This window comes from Triturus cristatus, chromosome 4_1 (assembly GCF_964204655.1).
Source record: "Triturus cristatus chromosome 4_1, aTriCri1.1, whole genome shotgun sequence".
In the NCBI taxonomy this organism is placed as follows: Eukaryota; Metazoa; Chordata; class Amphibia; order Caudata; family Salamandridae; genus Triturus; species Triturus cristatus.
In genome coordinates, this window is record NC_140585.1 from 61,173,376 (window position 1) to 61,192,349 (window position 18,974).

Consider the following 18,974-nt stretch of genomic DNA (forward strand, 5'->3'; position numbering starts at 1 on the left):
AGACAGCGCAAGAAAAAATGGCGGAGGATATGCGCTGGAAGATGGAGGATTTTGAAAACAGGCAGAGGAGGAACAATGTTAGATTACTGGGTGTGGCAGAGGGGTCCGAGGGGCAGGATGTTAGGCAATTTGTGATAAATCTCTTGAAGGGAGCGTTTCCAGAATCCCAGTGGCAGTGGGAAATAGAAATTCAGAGGGCACACAGGTTCCCTTTTACAATGAAAAAAGCTCAGGCCATAGGAGGAGCAGGGAGGGGCGGACAGCAAAATCACCCGAGGGCAATACTAGTCTATGTTGGGAACTTCTTGCTAAGGGAGGAGATTGTGAGTAAGGCAAGATCAGACAGCAGGAAGACTTTTGAAGGCAACACTTTTTTTGCCAGGCCTGACTTCTGCCATTTCACCGTAGAAAGGAGATGGAAGTTAAGACAGATGATTGCTCCCTTTCAAGCCCTGGGCTGGAAGCATATCTACTGTACCCGGCTAGGCTTAAAGTGGTTGTGAGGGGGAAAATTTGGATGTTCAACTCTGAGATCAAAGCTGAATCCTTCCTGGAGGAAATGAGGCAACAGAAGGGAGGATAGGAGATATGGGTATCTGCATACACAAAAGTACAAAAGTACCACCTGAGTATAGATGAAAGTGCTAGAGATAAAAAAGAGATAAAAAGGGATTAAAAGGGTAACACAGTATAGGTAAGACGCTTGGCGGGAGAGGGATGCGACTAGTGCAACTGAAGGCGGGCACATATAGGTCTGCTGACCTATTTGCCTGTAAGAGGGAGGGGGGGGGAGCAGCACAGGGGGGGAGAAGGTGGGGGTGGAGGCAGGGGGGGGGAAACAGCAACAATTGTTTTTTCCATTAAATGAGAAGGTTTGGCACATTGTTACTTGCGTAGGAAATACTGGATGTACACAAGCTGATTTGAAGATGGCGAACAAAGGCTATCTCTGGCTGGATCTACAAATGTCAATGATATGGCATGCAGGATAGCAACAATTAATATATGTGGTCTTAATGAGCCGAGTAAGAGGATGAGAGTGGCAGCATATCTGAAACCTATGCGATTAGACTTGATATGCCTACAAGAGACTCATATAGAAGCAGGGAGGATATATCTTCTGGAGCAATTAGGGCTTAAGGTATTGGCCTGTACTAAGCAGGGGACTAGGACCAGAGGGGTAGCAATTCTGGGTAGGCAAAGGGATGTGATTGTAGGGAAGAAAAAGGAAGATCAATGGGGTAGATGGGTTATTTTAGAAGTATGTTTTAGAGGCTAGAAATTAACCCTTGTTTCAATTTATGGTTCTACGGAAGACGACCCAGATGTATTTCAGTTTCTTGAAATTGAGTTAGCTCAGTGGCCTGAGCCCATAGTATGCTGTGGAGATTTTAACATCCATGATTTAGAGAGCTCATTTACACGTCCAGATGCGTTATATAGGGGTAGGAAGAGGAAAGTATTTAGGGCATTAGCTGATATGGTCACACATAATGCCCTGGTTGATCCCTGGGTGAAGCTACATCCCCATCTAGATGGTAGCACCTTCTTCTCCGCCCCACATAAGACCATGGTTAGGTTGGACTACTTTCTGATATCTAATTGTCTGCTCCCTGGATCACAAGTGGAGAAGCTACCCAGGGTGATTTCAGATCATAGTCCGGTTATTCTCACTATCAAAATTAATCAAACACCCAAAATGCCCTTGCAGTGGACTTTTGAGAGAGGCCTGCTAAAGGATCCTGTGTATAGGGAACACATGACAGCTTGGATTAAATTCTTTTGGGATATTAACAGGGGGTCAGCAGCTCTGGGAGTGGTCTGGGATACCTTCAAGGCAAGAGTACGGGGAGAAACAATTAGTTTTGTTCTAGGAAGACAAAAGAGAGAAAGAGACAAGAGAGAACAGGTTGGGCAGAGATTATTAAGAGAGGAAGGGAATTTAAGTAGGGCCATAGTAAATAATTCACCTTTAGAAGAGTACCTACTTAAAATTATAGCTTTAAGAGCTGAAGCAGTGGAAGGGTTGGCTAGACAAGCTGCAGATCAATTTTTGACAAAGAAGGAAAAGACGTATGAACTTAGTGAGAAGGTGGGTCGAGTCCTGGCTAGCAGAACCAGGCAGAGAGTGGCTGCCGCGGGAATAAAATAAATCAGGGATGCATATGGAAATATGGTTATGGACCCTGATCTGGTAAGGGAAGTGTTTAGAAAGTTTTATGTAGATTTGTATACCCCAGAGGGTCCAACAAGTTTACGTGAGGTTGAAGAATACCTGAGAGATATTTCTCCGCCGATAATGTCCGAAGAAGATAGGGAGCTATTAGATAGGCCCCTACAGTTGGAAGAATTTAACGAGGCCCTCGGTAGCTTACCAGCTGGTAAAGCAGCAGGACCAGACCAAATTCCGCTAGAATTTTACCAGATATTTAAAAAAGTGCTTGAGGCAGATATGTTTTTAATAATGCAACAAGCTCAACTAGGGGAATCCAGTCCGGGATCATGGGGAGGGGCTGACATAATTGTAATTTTGAAAAAAGGGAAGCCACCAGAAGCACCAGGATCATATAGACCAATCACACTAATGAATTCGGATATAAAAATATATTCTAAAATTCTAGCAAAGAGGCTGGCTGGGATCATTGAGCAGTTGGTAACCCCCAGTGTCTTTTTCCTTTGATGTCTGGGTCCCCACCTGTCAAAATGGAGTTCCAGTTAGCCAACCTTGAAGGGTATACAGTGAGGCAGCTGAGAGAATTCGGGCAGGAGATGGGGGTGCCTGGTGTGCGGAGAGCCAAAGGAGAGGATCTCCGTGCAGCCTTGAGGGCATGGGTAGAGGCCCACTCAGAGGGGAGAGGGGATGGGGGACAGGAGGGGCAGGGCGCACCGCAGGAGGCGGGCGCACAGGAGGAGCTAGACCTACTGCAGATTGATGTCACTGAAAACTTGCTACCAGGGAGATGTTCCGGGGTAAGCAGTAGTAGAGGGTCTAGGAGGAGTGCGTCGCCAGAAGAGTATGAGGACAGGAGGGAGGAGAGGCAATTGAAGTGGGAGCTTGCCAAGCTGGACCACGAGAGGGAGAGAGAAAGGGAAGGTAGAAGATTTGCGATGGAGGAGAAGAAGCTGGCGCACGAGCTTCAACTTAAAGAGTTGGAGCTACGAGCACTACATTTAGGTGCGTCAGGAAATAATAATGGTGGCAGCGAGAGTGGATCCAATGTAGGGTGTCCCACTACCCGAGCCCAGGAGACGGTACCTGATTTCCAGGAGGAGGGGGACAAGTTAGAGTTCAGGGGTAGGGGAAAACTGTCCCACCAGTCCTGGGGGGAGCTTGCGGAGGTGTGTTGGACTGCATTGGAGGATTGGGTGGTGAGGAGTGCAGTGAATGATTGGGAAGGGCTTTGCCAGGTAGTCATCAAGGAGCACATGCTCAGGAATTGTTTCCCAAGGTTGCGTCACCACCTGTTAAGAGTGCAGATTCTCCGACCCCAGGGAGCTTGCACGGAAGGCAGACCTCTGGGTGAGTGCCAGGGTGTCTGAGGAGGCATTGGGGGGTGACCCTGAAGGGAGTGGTGCAGGGATCTTTCAACCCAGCGAGGTGGGAGAGGTGGCGAATAGCCCAGCTAGGTCCCAGGGAAGTGAGAGGGTTGTAGGGCCTCACGTCCTATCTACAGGAAGGAGTGAGACGGGGAGGTGTCCCGAGGTGCCCCAACCGCAATCTCAGGGCCTGGAGAGTTCCATAAGGGAGCCCCAGGTTGGGAGCCTAGGCTGTCCTGATGTGCCGTCCAGTGAAGGGGAGCCCCTAGTGTCAGGAGAACCAGGGGCGTCTGTAATCAGAGCTCCAGAGGTTCTGGGGTCTGCTCAGTCACAGGGTTTAGATCCTGGGCTGGGATGCCAGGTTCGGGGCTGCCTGACCTGGCGGGTGGGACATCTGTAAGCAGTGTCCCCCCAGAATTGACTTCCAGGGGTACTTCTCCAGGTTGGAGGGTGCGGAACTCTGGAAGGGGGTGCAGAGGGAGGAAGGTCTCGCCTCTGGCACCGGCTCAGCCACAGGGCTTAGATCCTGGGTTGGGAGGCCAGGGACAGGTACTGCCTGACCTGGCAGGTGGGACATCTGTAAGCAGTGTCCCCTCAGAATTGTCTTCCAGGGGTACTACTCCCGTTGGGAGGGTGCGGAACTCTGGGAGGGGGTGCAGGGGGAGGGAGGACTCGCCCCTGGCACCGGTGCAGCCTAAGAGTTTAGACCCTAGGTTGGGGAACCAGTTGCAGGGTCAAGGCCCTGGACTGGGGAGAGAATGGTGGTCTGAGGGTGCCTCGCATGGGAGGAGGGTGAGGAACCTCAGAAGGAGAGGTAGGGGGGAGGAGAGCCTCGCCCCTGATGGCTGGTCAGCCTGAGGGTGCGGACCCCAGGTGGGAGGACCAGTGGCAGTTTGGGACTGCAAGGAGGAGAGTGGTCAACGGGTACTACGGGCCTGGGGTTACTGCCCCCCACTCTTTGAGATCGCAAGGGCCAGAGATATCTGGATGGCCTAGGGGCCAGTCCTGGCCACAACCAGCTAGGGAACCCCAGGGGGGTGGCTTAGTTGGGCAAGGGAGGAGCCTCATGATTCATGCACATGTGTCCATGCCCCATGTGACCTATGCCCATGTTCATATGCCGAGTGTAATGGGTTTCTGCCCCATGTTAATGCGGTTATAGGTCAATGTTGATGCCTCCATGCCCAGGTGCATTTACGTAAAGTGTACTGTTAATGTTGATTATGCTAAGTGCATGGCCTCGCCAGTGGCTGCTGGCGGTTCCCCGTTTACTGTTGGTGTTCTGCCGCAGGAGCTCTGCCTAATTTTTATGCCCACAGGTTCAGGCTCGAGAATAATGCCTTATGCATCTGCTAATGCCTAATGTGATGTTGCCTGGCGTTTACACTGAGGGTGCTGCCTCATGCTAATGCACTTGTTACCCACTGTAAATGAGGTTTTCTAATGTGATGCAACATATGTTTCACAGGTTCTGTGCCTAACGCTAATGTGATTTATGCCCCCGGTTAGGCCTTATGATAATGCTGTGGGGCTAATTATGCTGCAGTCATGCTGGTAATGTTCCTCCCCTAAGGCTACAGCGTTGGTGTTCTGCATGACGTGTTCCCCATTCGAAGTAAGCCAAATGGTTACATGTTTATGCCACAGGTGATTGCCTAATGTTTTCCCCTCACAGCTTTCCTGCCTCGGGGGTATTCATGTCACTTACACTTATGGTGATGTCATGATGGTTTATTGCAGGTGTTCCGGATTAACGCCTAATGTTCTGCCCTGATGTATTTTATTGCAGGATTAATGCTGATGGACTTTACTTTTATTCCTCACGTACATTTATTTTATCTGTATGTCGCAATGGTTTCGGCAGGGGCCCGATTGGCCCTGCCATGTATATAATTCCCCCCCTGTAAACTTTGACCGGGCGCCAGTTGGCGCAGTATAGATATTGCTATTAATATCTTGTGTTTTTACAATACAAAAGTTATTCTTACACAAACTTGTGTAGCGTCTCTTTTTGTAGTGTGCCTGGTGTGTCGCCTGTGTGAACTGCGTGGATGCCTTACACATTTCCTCCAGAGTTTGGCCCACCCGCTCTGCACCACGCTACCCTTTTCTAACAATATGCATTGTGGTTTTGTGCCTGTACCTGTAGATCCGGGCCTGTATTGACTGGCACTGGTGTGTTCCAGCCACCTATGGGCCGGCCCTAGGTTAATGAGCCCACAGTGAATCTCTGTTAGCGACGACCTAAGGCTGTCTCGTTAGCTTCTAATAATCTTCTAAAAAAACATTCTGGGACTGGGTAATACAGCAAAGCAGCCCATATAGGCTTGAATCCTGCCTCGCAAACCTATCTAATCCACCCGCCTGCAGTCCGAGCATCCAAGGTCACAGAACCTGTCCTAGGGATATGTTTGTGTTTGTTCAGGGGGTGAGACGCTGTACGAGTGTACGAATATAGGATTGTCCGACCTACTTCTTAATCCTGCGCTTCCGGTCCCTCGCTCGCTTCAACGTCCCCCCTGCTCCTTGAAACAGGCGTCAGAGCACTGGGCAGAAATGGAAGAGCTTTGATAGCAGCAGACTTTCTGTTGTTCCTTGGGAGGGTACCGAAGAACTGTGTACCCTCACCATCGTGCTCTGGTAGCAGGGGTTGACCAAGCTCTCCGAAGTGGGCATTGAAGTCGATGCGAATGTTAGTAGCCCGAGCACCTGCTGCAGAGAGGCCTGTGTACTCATGAGGCACATGCTTATATCCGGGCTGGGTACATGCACCTTTCTACTTTACGACATCCTGTGATTCTGGGCAAATCACTTAATCTCCCTGTACCTTAAATGAAAAAAAAGAAATGAAAAAAAAAGAAAACAAAAAAAGCCAGAAATGAAAGTGTCCTTGTTTGTCGTTACTATCTAATTATCATAATTGTTTCAGAATTCAGATCATCTTACAACGTGGGGCTTTGTACAGTGTCATTTTTGTATGTTTTGTATATGTTCACCGTTTGAGCACTGTGTCATCTGCATTATCATTACATATTGCACTGTGTTCTGACCTACAAAGTGAGTTAGTTATTTGTGGAAACCAAGAGAGAAGTGTTCTGTACTCATTTTTGGTATTATTTGATAAGTGATTAATGATTCCATTACGTTGTGTATCTCGAAAGTAAGAGATGTACTGTGATAAGTGAGTCTCATGGGACAATTGTTGCATTCTATTATGGTTACTCTGGGCCTCGTGGCGAGATAGGGCTGTCCTTCTATTGCTCACGTGTGTTCAGTAGAGCCTGTCCTAACACCTTTTCTCACCATCTCATGCTTTACACACCTACACTTTCCACACAGGCTAGGTTGGATTATGCCTCAGACGTGCACACACAACATCCATTCCAAGGCTTCCTAGAGCTGCTGCAAAACAAACCTTCACCTTTTTAACTATGCACAGAGAAAGCTTTGCTAATTATCTGAGCAATAGCAAAGCACTTTGCGGCCTTGACAGTTATGAATCACTATAACAGACTCACCAGTGCTTTGGTGATGGAAATGTGCAAGATTTAAGTTACTGCACAGTTCTGCAAACTGTTGCAAATGGATTAAGAAAATTCCCTTACATAAAACTGCGAAAAAAAGACTGCGAAAAAGACGATTTGGTATCTTTCCCTTTCTGCGCCCTTTCTACTTCCACAATGTGCCCCTCGCACAAAGCCTCGGCCTTCCTACTACAAGTAATTATCTTTCCAGCTAATTACTACTTATAGTAGTGAGTCTTATAGTACTGAGCCTTTATGTTCGAGCAGGCCTGTCAGAAAGTGAACATTAACAACGACGCATGCTTAATTAGTCTTAAGTCCCCATATTCCAAAATGCTTACAGTGGAGCAAATACTTCCTTGCTTCTGAATGATTATATTACATTCAGAACAAACCTTTTACAGAACATGGAATAGGCCGGGTATGAAAGCAACTTGCCAACAGGCTCAGAACACTAAGTTAGATGATTCACGGGTGAAATTAGGTCAGGATGAGAGATGGAATGGTAGTTTGTGATGAAGTCGGGAAGCTCATTATCATTCAGAAATTTTATAAGCAACTATATGAGGGGGAACTATATACTAGCAGGGGTGCACTATTACTTGCAATGGGTCACACTTTTATGATTATTACATCCTGAGCAGCGACACAAGATGGAATGCCCAATTAAGGTCGATGAAAAGCTCACGGAAATGATGAGATCCAATAGGGCACTGGAACCAGATACACTGCTAGATTTACAAGATCAAAAGTGATCTTTTTATATCTGTCATGGGCAATCACTCTCTCATAAACTTAATTCACAAATGTGGCCCACTTTTGTTAGCGATTGGATTTATTTGCTAATGGGGCTACTTCTAATTTGGTGCGGGGCCTCTTTTCTTTCCAATTCCAACAAGCAGTGGCCTCCTCTTTCACGCCTTGTGTTGTGTCACTATTGTGGCTTGTGCTTTAGTTTGTGGTCTCACTGTTGTGTCTGTGAGTCTTCTTAACGTACGCCCCACATGACAGTAATGTGGCATGTCATGGCCCTACCTACTTACTACATTTCCACCTATTGGCCAGGAGCCAAGGCTCACACATGCAGCCCAGTACCCATCATCTTCCAGTATGGCTGCAATAGTGTGCCAGCTTGTCTTCAACAGCAGCGATGTTCTTCAGGCTTGGCCCTGGAGAATGTACTTTTCAAGGGGAACTGTGTCATTTTCTTTTTGTGTGGAGTTTTATAGCGCAAACTAGACCCAAAGTTATCATAGCGCTTTACATGAGCACCAGTTACGTTACAAACAGACACATTCATTTTTGTTAGGCACTGGGAGATTAAGTGATTTGCCCAGCCCCTCAATCACAGAACGTTGAGCGCCCCTGCAGAGAATCGAACCTGGTTCCCCACCTCAGAGTTCGACCGCCCTAGCCGTTAGGCCACATTCTCTCGCCATCTTTAAAATGGCTACACTTGATATCTTGCATTGTCTGCTTCTGGTTATTAGTAGGTGTGTGCAAAATACACATAATTTCCATTCACGCAATTAGGTGAAATTTTGGAAAAAAATAGGTCCAATCACGCAAATTATTTAAATGCCAAATTTTAGCGCTATAGTAGTTTATTCTGGGTCTGGGGGGCATATTTAGAAAACTTTCACACAGCATAGCAAGCCACCTTGCTGCGCTAAGATAAAGGGCAGGAACGGACAGGCAGTTAAGAGAGTAATCCCAAGAGAATGGAGAATTAATATTGTTTACGAAGGTGATATTGTGTGGTGTGGGTGATACCAGTCACCATAAGCCGGAGGTCACAGGCCTATGTCACAAAAGTCTGCAGCTGTCATGGAATATTATTACCTGGAGTAGTTTTGAAAGCTTGTCTTAATTTGAAAAAAGTCCAATGTTTGCTACAAATGTAGGAGAACCCAATCAAATTTTGATTTGCAAAACCTTCATCTTTGTGAATTTGGCGCTTGGTGTGTGTGGTACAATTTTAAGTCCTCTTCCTATTTATAGAAGACGACTAAAGACCATACAAGCCCAGAACTATGCTTTGGTCAAAATTAATCAAATCTCAGGTCATTTGTGAAAAGCAGTCCTCCTGTGTTCATAATTAAACATAGCTAAGGTGGGTTAGTTATCTCACTTTCCAACTGTGCTGTTTAATTTACCAGCATGGCTGCTACTCACAAATGGTCTGCAATACAACATTATTAAAGGTGTCCACGTGGTATTCTTGCCTGTTATGGATTGGATGTTGACATCATCAGCATTTTTACTCTTGCTTACAGCCTTAACAACTAATCATGGATGAAGAGTCAGGCCCCTCCAAAAGGGCAAAGAGTAAGACTTACTACTTCCATCAAGAGTGGGAGAACGAATTTTTATTTACACAAATTAAAGACAGCTGTGTATGTTTGATCTGTGGAGCAAAAGTTGCAGTGGGAAAAAAGGGCAATGTTGAGAGGCATTTTTCAACCAAGCACATGCATTTTGAGAGGAAGTTCCCTAAAGGAAGCAGCTTGAGGTCACAAAAATAAACAAACTGAAATCTGCATTGCAGACACAGCAATCTTTTTTTTACAAAGCCCTCGAAGAAAGACACTGCGGCAACTGAAGCATCCTTCGTAGTTACTCATCACTTGATTAAGCACAAAGCAACATTTTCAGATGGAGCCGTTGTGAATGAAGCAGTGCTTCTAATGGCCAACTCCTTATTCAAAGACGTTAAAAATAGCCCTGAAATGATGTCTGCCATTTCAGATGTGCAGTTAAGGTCAAACACTATGGCAAGAAGGGTATCTGCATTTTCGACCAACATGATAGAGCAGTTAGAGCGCGATTTAAAGACATGCAAATATTTTTCTCTTCAATGTGATGAATCTGTTGATGCAAGCGATATTGCACAGTTAGCAATGTTCGTTAGAACAGTTTTTGAAGATTTTACTGATAAAGAGGAATTTTTAACTTTGTTGCCTTTGAAAACCACAACCAGAGGATCTGACATACACAATGAGGTGAAAAAATTATTTTGTGAAACAAAATGTCCCATTGAAAAAGTTAGTGGCGATAACAACTGATGGTGCACCCGCAATGGTAGGGCGTCATTCCGGCTTCATTGCCAATTGTAAAGCAGATCCTGATTTCCCTCCGTTATTGAACTACCATTGCATTATACATCAACAGGCAATATGTGCCACGGTAATGGGGTTAGATCATGTGATGACTCCTGTTGTTAAAATTATTAATTCAATTTGTGCAAAGGCCAAGCAGCACCGAACCTTCAAATTGTGCCTTGAAGAACTATCAGCCGAGTATGGTGACCTTTTACTGCACACTCAAATCCGATGGCTTAGCAGGGGAAAAATACTGCGAAGATTCCTTTCGCTATTGCCAGAAGTCAAAGCTTTTATGGAGTCTAGAAATGAAGATACCACACTGTTATCAGACACTCAATGGTTGCTCGATTTAGCTTTTTTGACAGATGTGACAGAAAAATTAAATGTATTGAACTACGAGTTGCAGGGCAGAAACAAGACAATAACCAACATGGTAAGTTCTGTGAAAACTTTCAAATCAAAACTTGACCTTTTCATACAGCATGTACAGAAAAGAAAGATGCAGCACTTTCCCTCTGTGCTCCAAATCCTTTCAGAAAACAAAGCTGAGGCTGAGCTCCTGGATATCGAAAAATACAGCAGCCTTCTCATGAGGCTTAATCCAGAGTTCAGCGACAGATTTAGTGATTTTGAGCAACTGGAGCCCTGTGTGATGTTCACTTCAAACCCCTTCATGGAAGTGGATGTTAGTGACATTTCGGAGAAAATGAGTGCGCTTTTGAACCTTGGCTCTGCCACAATGGAAATGGAGATTGTCACACTTCAAAATGACATTGAATTGAAATCAAGGCAATCTGACATTCATTTCGGGAGTCTTGTGGATGCTGAAAAGTTTGAGAACATCCACACAGCTGCATTTAAACTTTTTTCGCTATTTGGCTCTACCTATCTTTGTGAATCAGCATTTTCAGATAGGAACTTCACAAAATTCTGACTGACGAACATTTAAATGACTCCATAAGAGTTGCCCTCTCAAGCTACACCCCAGATTACAAGGGATTAGTGGACACCATGCAGTGCCAAGTCTCTCACTGAAATAATTTGAATGCATTCACAATCAATACTTGTTCAATGACAGTTCCTGGTGAAATCCCAAATCTAGATATTTGTTTCATTACGAACACCAAGATTAAAGTCGCTGCGGAGAAGAATCTTCAGCCCCCAGTTTTTTTATTAGTTGAACAAAAACAAAGGAAAGTGTACTGCAGGCCTGTTTTACAAACACAAGAAAAAGTAGCTTCAGCACCTTTCCAAATTTGTATTTGCTGCACAAGAACAAAGCAGTGTTTGCTGGAGGCCTGGTTTATTGAGAACAAGGAATTGCCCCCACCAGGCTACCAGATCACACAGCATTAGAGGACATCATACAGTTCCACATTGAAGGTAAGATTGCTTTTCCTGTTTGTTTGTTAATTGAGCTGCATTACAATGATTATTTCAGTGACAGCTATTGAAAGGTCCTGATTTTGAAGCTATTAATTGAAAGGTCGTAAAGCGGTTTGACAACAACACAAATCCAAAGTCATTCCTTTCAGTGTTTCTAGGGAACTCTTAAGTATTGTGTTTAAACCACAGTACGGGCTCTGAAGAAATGAGGCTTAACATCAATGAAACTGAGTGTGGGAGGTCTCTTGGAAAAATGTGCAAGTTGCTTGGGGTTTAGTAGTAGCTCACAAAGATTTTCACTGACCAGAAGTAGCTCTCACTACACAAAAGGTTGGAGACCCCTGGTTTAAAGTGTAAGCCAATGCTGCACAGCTCTTCCTTACAACTGGACCAGGATTCTGACAATTCCATCAGTCATCTGGGGGTCTGCTTGACAGTCATTCATGTCCTGATGACTACTAAATGTATTCAGATGAACAGAGATAAAACGGAAGTTCTTGTCGTTGGTGGAACTACATCAGCTGGGATGTTGGACCACTGGCCCAAGCCAGTTGTAGCTGAAAAGATTAAGAACCTGGTCTCCAGATTTAACTTTCCATCCTTAAATTAAAAAGGTTTGCTCTCTTGCATTTTACAACCGTGGATCATAATATGATATTGCCATTGCACCACAGCCCTAAACAAGTGGAGGGGGTAAGCGCCTTTATTTTCAACCTCGGCTTGCTGGAAACTGCGTTGGGAAGACTACAGTCACAATATAGCAATAATGCTAGAATTAGTGATGCCAAAATATCATGCTTCCTCAATGGCTTACAGGCAAAAAACTGATTCACTTTAAAATTCTCTGTCTTACTCATCAGGGGGCATATGTATCAACATCACCATTTGCCATTCTCAAATAGCGATTTTTAAAGAATCGCTATTTGAGAATTGCAAAATGGGATGTATTTAAAAAATTGCAAACTTTTTGCGATTTCTTAAAATTCCTTAATTGCGATTAGCAAATTGCGAAATCGCAATTAAGGAATACCTGCCCATTCAGTTAAAAAATGCGTTATTCGGCATGTTTAAACAGCCACATAGCAGACATAAAATAACACACAACATCATACAATAAAATTTAAAAAAAATAAAATAAAAAAATAACAGGATACAGGCCAATTACCCCAACAGTTATTCAAGTTACCATCCCCGTATAAAGTGCCAGTGCATGATGGGATGAGCAATATAAAACAAATAAAATTGTTCCAGTAACTTTCAATTTATATGACCAAGGAACAAACATAGCAGCAAGGGTACAGCAAAGAAATTCCTATACAACAAGTGACCTGTTCCCAAGGTGAAGAACCATTCAAACATCTATACCCTTGGTCATAAATTTAAGACAATCTATACAGCATGTGGTCACACCATCTATGCTACTTATGGGTATGATGTCACCAATTTAAAAAGGTAAAGAAAGGAGAGGAAATTCATACGAGGTACAATAGTCTCATTAATCCCAGATGTCTGTCTCTAAACACCCAATAGTAGTGAAAAAGTGTAGGAAAGGAGCGAGGGAGCCTCACGGTAGCACCACCATGGAGGTTTAAGCAGGAAGGTACTCGCCTGCTGCCTCAAGGTCTCATCATCAGCAACCCTCGTTCCGAAAACAAATCGAGTGTAAGGGAGGAGAAATGAATAACAACCTAAAGAGTGCTGAGGTGTGTATAAAGAAAAATGTAGTGCCAAATTGTGTGCACCTAGGAAACCCCACAACTTATATATAAAAGTGAACTAGAACACACTGGCTTACAATTTTATTCCGTGCTGTGTGTCTACTTCAATTTAAAATGCCGACATGTTTCATTGCCTTTGGGTACACTCACGGCAATTTCTTCAGGGCGTGGGGTTTTTTCTCAACCCTGCATTTCCGCCTATCTTTTGATAAAAACTTCTGTAAGAGACAAAGGGAAAAGAGACAAACAACAACACATAGCAACATTAATTGGCAACGGGCAAAGTGTATTATTTCCCTTGTAGCGTATAGGCCATGTCATTTACCGGAATTTTACCCAGCGCGGGTATACCTTTACCCTGGAGCTCTGGTATGCGATAAACTGCATTCGTTCTGGGCTCTTCTGGAAGGCTCCTACTGTGAGCCTGTAACACATAACCATGATTCACAAGCCTATTATTATGGATTTTGACATATCGTAATTCACTATACGTCTATCCTTCCGCTTTGCGCCTCATGCTACTAGTGTCAATGGCGCCTCCCTGTCTTGCAGCTTTCCCGTGTTCACAATATGTTACCATGTCTCAAATTGTAACTGTAGTGGGATGCTGTTTCTTCGCTACTATAACCCTCTTAGTTGTATTTAAAAGGTTGTATTTTAAAACAAGGGTTGGGAAGGGACCTCCTAGATATGTTGCCGACCCTCCTGTCTTGCACTCTGTAACCACAAGTCCACTACTCATAATTCTAGCTAGTTAAAAGTGCCCATTATTGTAGAGTTCCGAGGGGCCCTACCTTACCGGTCTCTCATTTTGCTTAACCCACCTTAGTTTCTTGTGCGTCCGGCGTTAGCTCAGCACCGCATCAACCCGGTACACTGTTGCCTGAGACTAAATACACTCTGGCTCACCTCGTGTACAAATCCGGAAGGGAACCGCCCTGCTCAAGGAGTGTCTAGTGAGGTGCTTCTGTCTGTGTTGTGCGTCGCCGCCATCTTGGAATGGTGTCCGTAACCAGTTTGTCACTCAACCCGCTACTCGTTCCTGGGGAAATGAGATAGAACGGTATCTCTATCGCTCTTAATAGGTAGCTCATTGGATTTATACCAGCCTGCCATTGGATACGTTACAATTACATCTATTTCTTTACTACAGCTATCAGTCAGTAGATATATATAGTTTGGCTGTACTAATTGTTTAGTGTCACATGGCGCCCTATTGTAAAGGTGTAGTGTCACCGCTCTCCGCTTACACCTTATCAATCCGGTGCGGGTTTAGGCTACACTTCACATTTCTTGATTCAAAACCCCACAACTTTATTGTGAACGAACAACCCCCTAGATGTGACTCACATCAAAACGGGTTAATAGACAGCGGTGTATTCTATTGTATTCCTATGATTATCGATTCCACACAACATCAGGATGTGTCAATCAGACCTGTCTCACCAGGAGGTAAAAAGTTCTCATTTAGAGTCTGTCCGCTGGTAGTCTCTTGCTGTTTATACTACGTGGTCGAGGTTGGGCCTGGATCTCGATTTCTGGCATACCGCACCACACTAGTTTTGTCTAGCGGAATAGGTGATTGATGGACTATACACTTACCCTATTCCACTCAATAAGGTCATTTAATCCGGTTTTGTCCACCCCTTCCTGATAAATCCAGCGTGCTTCCCTGGTGCTTAATCTGGTCTCCATATTGAATTGGTCCCCCATCACCCTTTCAAGGACCACCCACCGTACATCTTTTGGCATATGTTTTTGGGACTGATAGTGTTGCACCAGTCTGGTGCTTAATTTCCCTGCACGTAATGTACTCAGGTGTTCTTGTATCCTGATTTTGACCTTCCTGCTGGTGAGGCCAATGTAGTGGAGGTCACAGGGACATGTCAGTCTGTAAATGACATTAGATGTGTTGCAATTGCTAAATTGGTTTAAAAACCAGGTGGTATTGTTTGCAAGAGTTACACTTTTGGTGGCAGATGTAAACGCACACACAGAACAGCTCCCACATGGGTAATGTCCCCGCGGGATGTTGGTCTCACGGGGGTCCTGTCTTGGTCTTGTATGGACCAGGCGATCACGGATGTTCGCTGATCGCTTGAATGCGAAGCGGGGAGGTGGCATTTGCATATTCGCAGTGCTTAGCAGATGCCAGTGTCTGCGAATGGTCTGTCGGATTTTAGTAGAGAGTGGACCAAAAGTGGTCACTACTGGAATGCAGTCGCTACTTTTCTTCGGAGTTTTTTCTAATAAAGCAGCGCGCGGGGTGTTGTAAGCTCGCTTTCTTGCTTGTTTGATGACCTTAATTGGGTATGCCCGGTCCTTCAACTTATTGGCTAGCACCTGAGATTGTTCAGAGTAGTGTTGTAAAGTGGAACAATTGCGGCGATACCTCAGAAACTGCCCTACGGGTAAATTATCCCTAAGTGCTCTAGGATGAAATGATCTATAGTGCAATAGGGAGTTTTTGTCCGTTGGTTTTTGATGGACCGTAGTAGTCAGGCCCCCATTTTCGGCTTGTATATCAAGGTCCAGATATACTGCAGTTGTACTGCTCACCGACCATGTGAATTTCAAGCAGCCATCAAGGCCATTGAGCCACGTGAGGAACTCATTGAGTCTCTCTTCTGAGCCTTCCCAAATACATAGAACATCGTCTATGTATCTCTTCCAGAGGACAATGTTCCTCTGGAAGGGATTGGTGTCTGGGTTGATATGATAGGCCTCAAATTGGCCCACGTAAATACATGCCAGACTAGGGGCGAAGGTAGCCCCCATCGATGTCCCGGATACCTGAAGGTATAACTGTTCCTTGCATGCAAAAAAATTCTTTGTTAGAGCAATCTCAACACACTGGAGAACAAAGGTCTGTGGTGTATCATAAAACCATTCAGAATCTCTCAGGGCTCGTGCTGCTGCCACCAGCGTGGCCTCCTGAGGGATACTCGTATATAGAGATTCTATGTCTATAGTGACGAGGTAGTGGTTGTCAGGGTTATATGATACATTTTCCAGGATTCTTAAAACATCCGTGGTGTCTTGGACGTATGAGGGTTGAGTGATGACGCATTCTCTCAGAAAAAAATCTGAAAACTGGGATAGTGGTTCCAGTAGGGACTGAATGCCCGATACTATGGGGCGACCCGGGGGGGGGCGTTGTGCTTTGTGAATCTTGGGGACTATATAGAACGCCGGAACCCTTGGTTTTAAATTGATCAGGAATTCGGCTTCTCTATATGTAACCCACTTCTTTTCCTTAGCTTCCGTCACTAATTGGGTGATCATTACTTGTAGTTCCTTGGTAGGGTCCCGTACCAAGGGGCGATAGTTATTACGATTACCCAAGAGCCTGGCCACTTCGATGTCATAATCTTGAGTATCCATCACTACCACAGCCCCGCCCTTGTCGGCCGGCTTGATAGTGATGGATTGATTGTTCTGTATACTCTTCAGTGCTTGCCAATCTACATAACTCATATTACTATGAGTCGTGGTTTGCATGTTTTGTTCCAACTGAAGGATATCTTGTAGTACCTTCTGTTCGAACACTACTGTTTCGGGGCCCACTGCACTGTTGGGCGGACAGAACTGGGAAGGTCGGCGCAGATTTGTTGAAAACACCGACATATTTTCCTGTTCCTTCCCCTCAAAAATTTTTTTGAGTTTAATTTTCCTCATCAGACCATGAAGCTCGGCCCGTAGTTGGAACCCATCGTGACGGGGGGTGGGTACAAACCCTAATCCTTTGTTGAGTACTGCAAGTTCTGTGTCAGTAAGTTGATGTTTTGAAAGGTTAACCACTATGTTGTTATTTGCAGTTATAGGGGTGTTCTGCCTCTGCTGCGTGTAACCCTGGGGGAGAATGGCTGCCAGGTGGAGTTCTGATTCTGGCGAGCCCGACCGCGTCCCCGACCTCTGTAACTGGCCCCTCGTTGGTCTGTTGGGTTCTGTGTTTGCTGTCCTAAAAAAACCCTAAACATTGCTCCCAGATCCTCATTGGTTTTATCCTGGGGATTAAATCTAACCCTCTGGTTAGAAGTGGATGCCTGGGCAGGGGTCTCATCTTCCTCACTGCTGGTATTTTCAAATGTCCAGTTATTAGGAGCTCTTCTCCCCTGGCGACGTCCCCCTCTCCCACCTAGTTGGAATGTTGGTTGGGGTTGGGTCTGTTGATAGTATTGATCTTCAACATATGGGAAAGCCCATTCATGGCTAAACCTATCCAGATTGCGTCTAAGTCCCTTAATCTTTTGGTTGACCATGTATGCTTGATATTCATTTAGGTCTTTTTGAATTCTAGCCAGCTGTTCTTTTGTGTCAGTGATAGTTGTGTCTGCCTTTATGGTCTCCTCTAACTCTAGAATCTCCTTGAGGAGCTCATCACTGAGCCTCTTGGCCGTATTAATTATCAAGACAAGCCAGTCCCGGGTGCACTTGTTCGCTATATAGCTCCAGTCCACCCGGAATTTCTTGTCTTCCAAAAAGATTTTAGGTTCTATACGCACTAGAAGGCTGGCAGGTGCTGCGCCGGCCCTAAGATATTCCGTCATCAGGGCTCCATGGAGTGCTATCCTCACTTGTCTTTTCTTGGTGTTGGATAGTTTCTCCCATTCGTCACGGGCAGAAGGAGCCCCATTTAAGGGAGCATTAGGTAGTAAAGAGGGGCCTGATAGGATTGACGCTATATGTTCGTCCGTGAATGCGAGGCAAAACTTGTCCATATTCCTATCTCTCTACTGTTGAACCACCCACAATACAGATACTCCCGGGATTTTCTATGGAAATGGTGGATAAGGTGTACAGAGTGTGAGAATCGGAGAGTAAGGGATAGGTATTTTCTAGGGATGGCTCATGCCCATCAAAGTCTTCCAAAGGAAGAACAGCCAAATATTAATGTCGCTAAGTGTTGTCCCTCGTAATGAATAGAAAATCGTTTAAAAGCTCTCACGGCTAAGCTGCCGTTCTCATAACCATGACACAAATTGGAGCTATAGGGGCAGAGAACAGGTCATCCCCCACTCAAACGTTTCTATACAACAAGTGACCTGTTCCCAAGGTGAAGAACCATTCAAACATCTATACCCTTGGTCATAAATTTAAGACAATCTATACAGCATGTGGTCACACCATCTATGCTACTTATGGGTATGATGTCACCAATTTAAAAAGGTAAAGAAAGGAGAGGAAATTCATACGAGGTACAATAGTCTCATTAATCCCAGATGTCTGTCTCTAAACACCCAATAGTAGTGAAAAAGTGGCTTGTCTTGATAATTAATACGGCCAAGAGGCTCAGTGATGAGCTCCTCAAGGAGATTCTAGAGTTAGAGGAGACCATAAAGGCAGACACAACTATCACTGACACAAAAGAACAGCTGGCTAGAATTCAAAAAGACCTAAATGAATATCAAGCATACATGGTCAACCAAAAGATTAAGGGACTTAGACGCAATCTGGATAGGTTTAGCCATGAATGGGCTTTCCCATATGTTGAAGATCAATACTATCAACAGACCCAACCCCAACCAACATTCCAACTAGGTGGGAGAGGGGGACGTCGCCAGGGGAGAAGAGCTCCTAATAACTGGACATTTGAAAATACCAGCAGTGAGGAAGATGAGACCCCTGCCCAGGCATCCACTTCTAACCAGAGGGTTAGATTTAATCCCCAGGATAAAACCAATGAGGATCTGGGAGCAATGTTT

General features: G+C 45.0%; 1 protein-coding gene across 7 annotated transcripts in view; it reads right to left on the reverse strand.

The window, feature by feature from the left end:
- LOC146839512 (uncharacterized) overlaps positions 1 to 18,974 on the reverse strand; it is an 85,956-nt gene that overhangs the window by 34,881 nt on the left and 32,101 nt on the right. The window contains exon 3 of one of the 7 annotated variants that reach the window (XR_014981095.1): positions 13,347 to 13,487. The exons of the other annotated variants lie outside the window; for them this stretch is intronic. The gene's annotated coding sequence lies outside the window, so the exon portion shown is untranslated. The remainder of the gene's footprint in view (positions 1 to 13,346; positions 13,488 to 18,974) is intronic. 7 annotated transcript variants of the gene reach the window in all.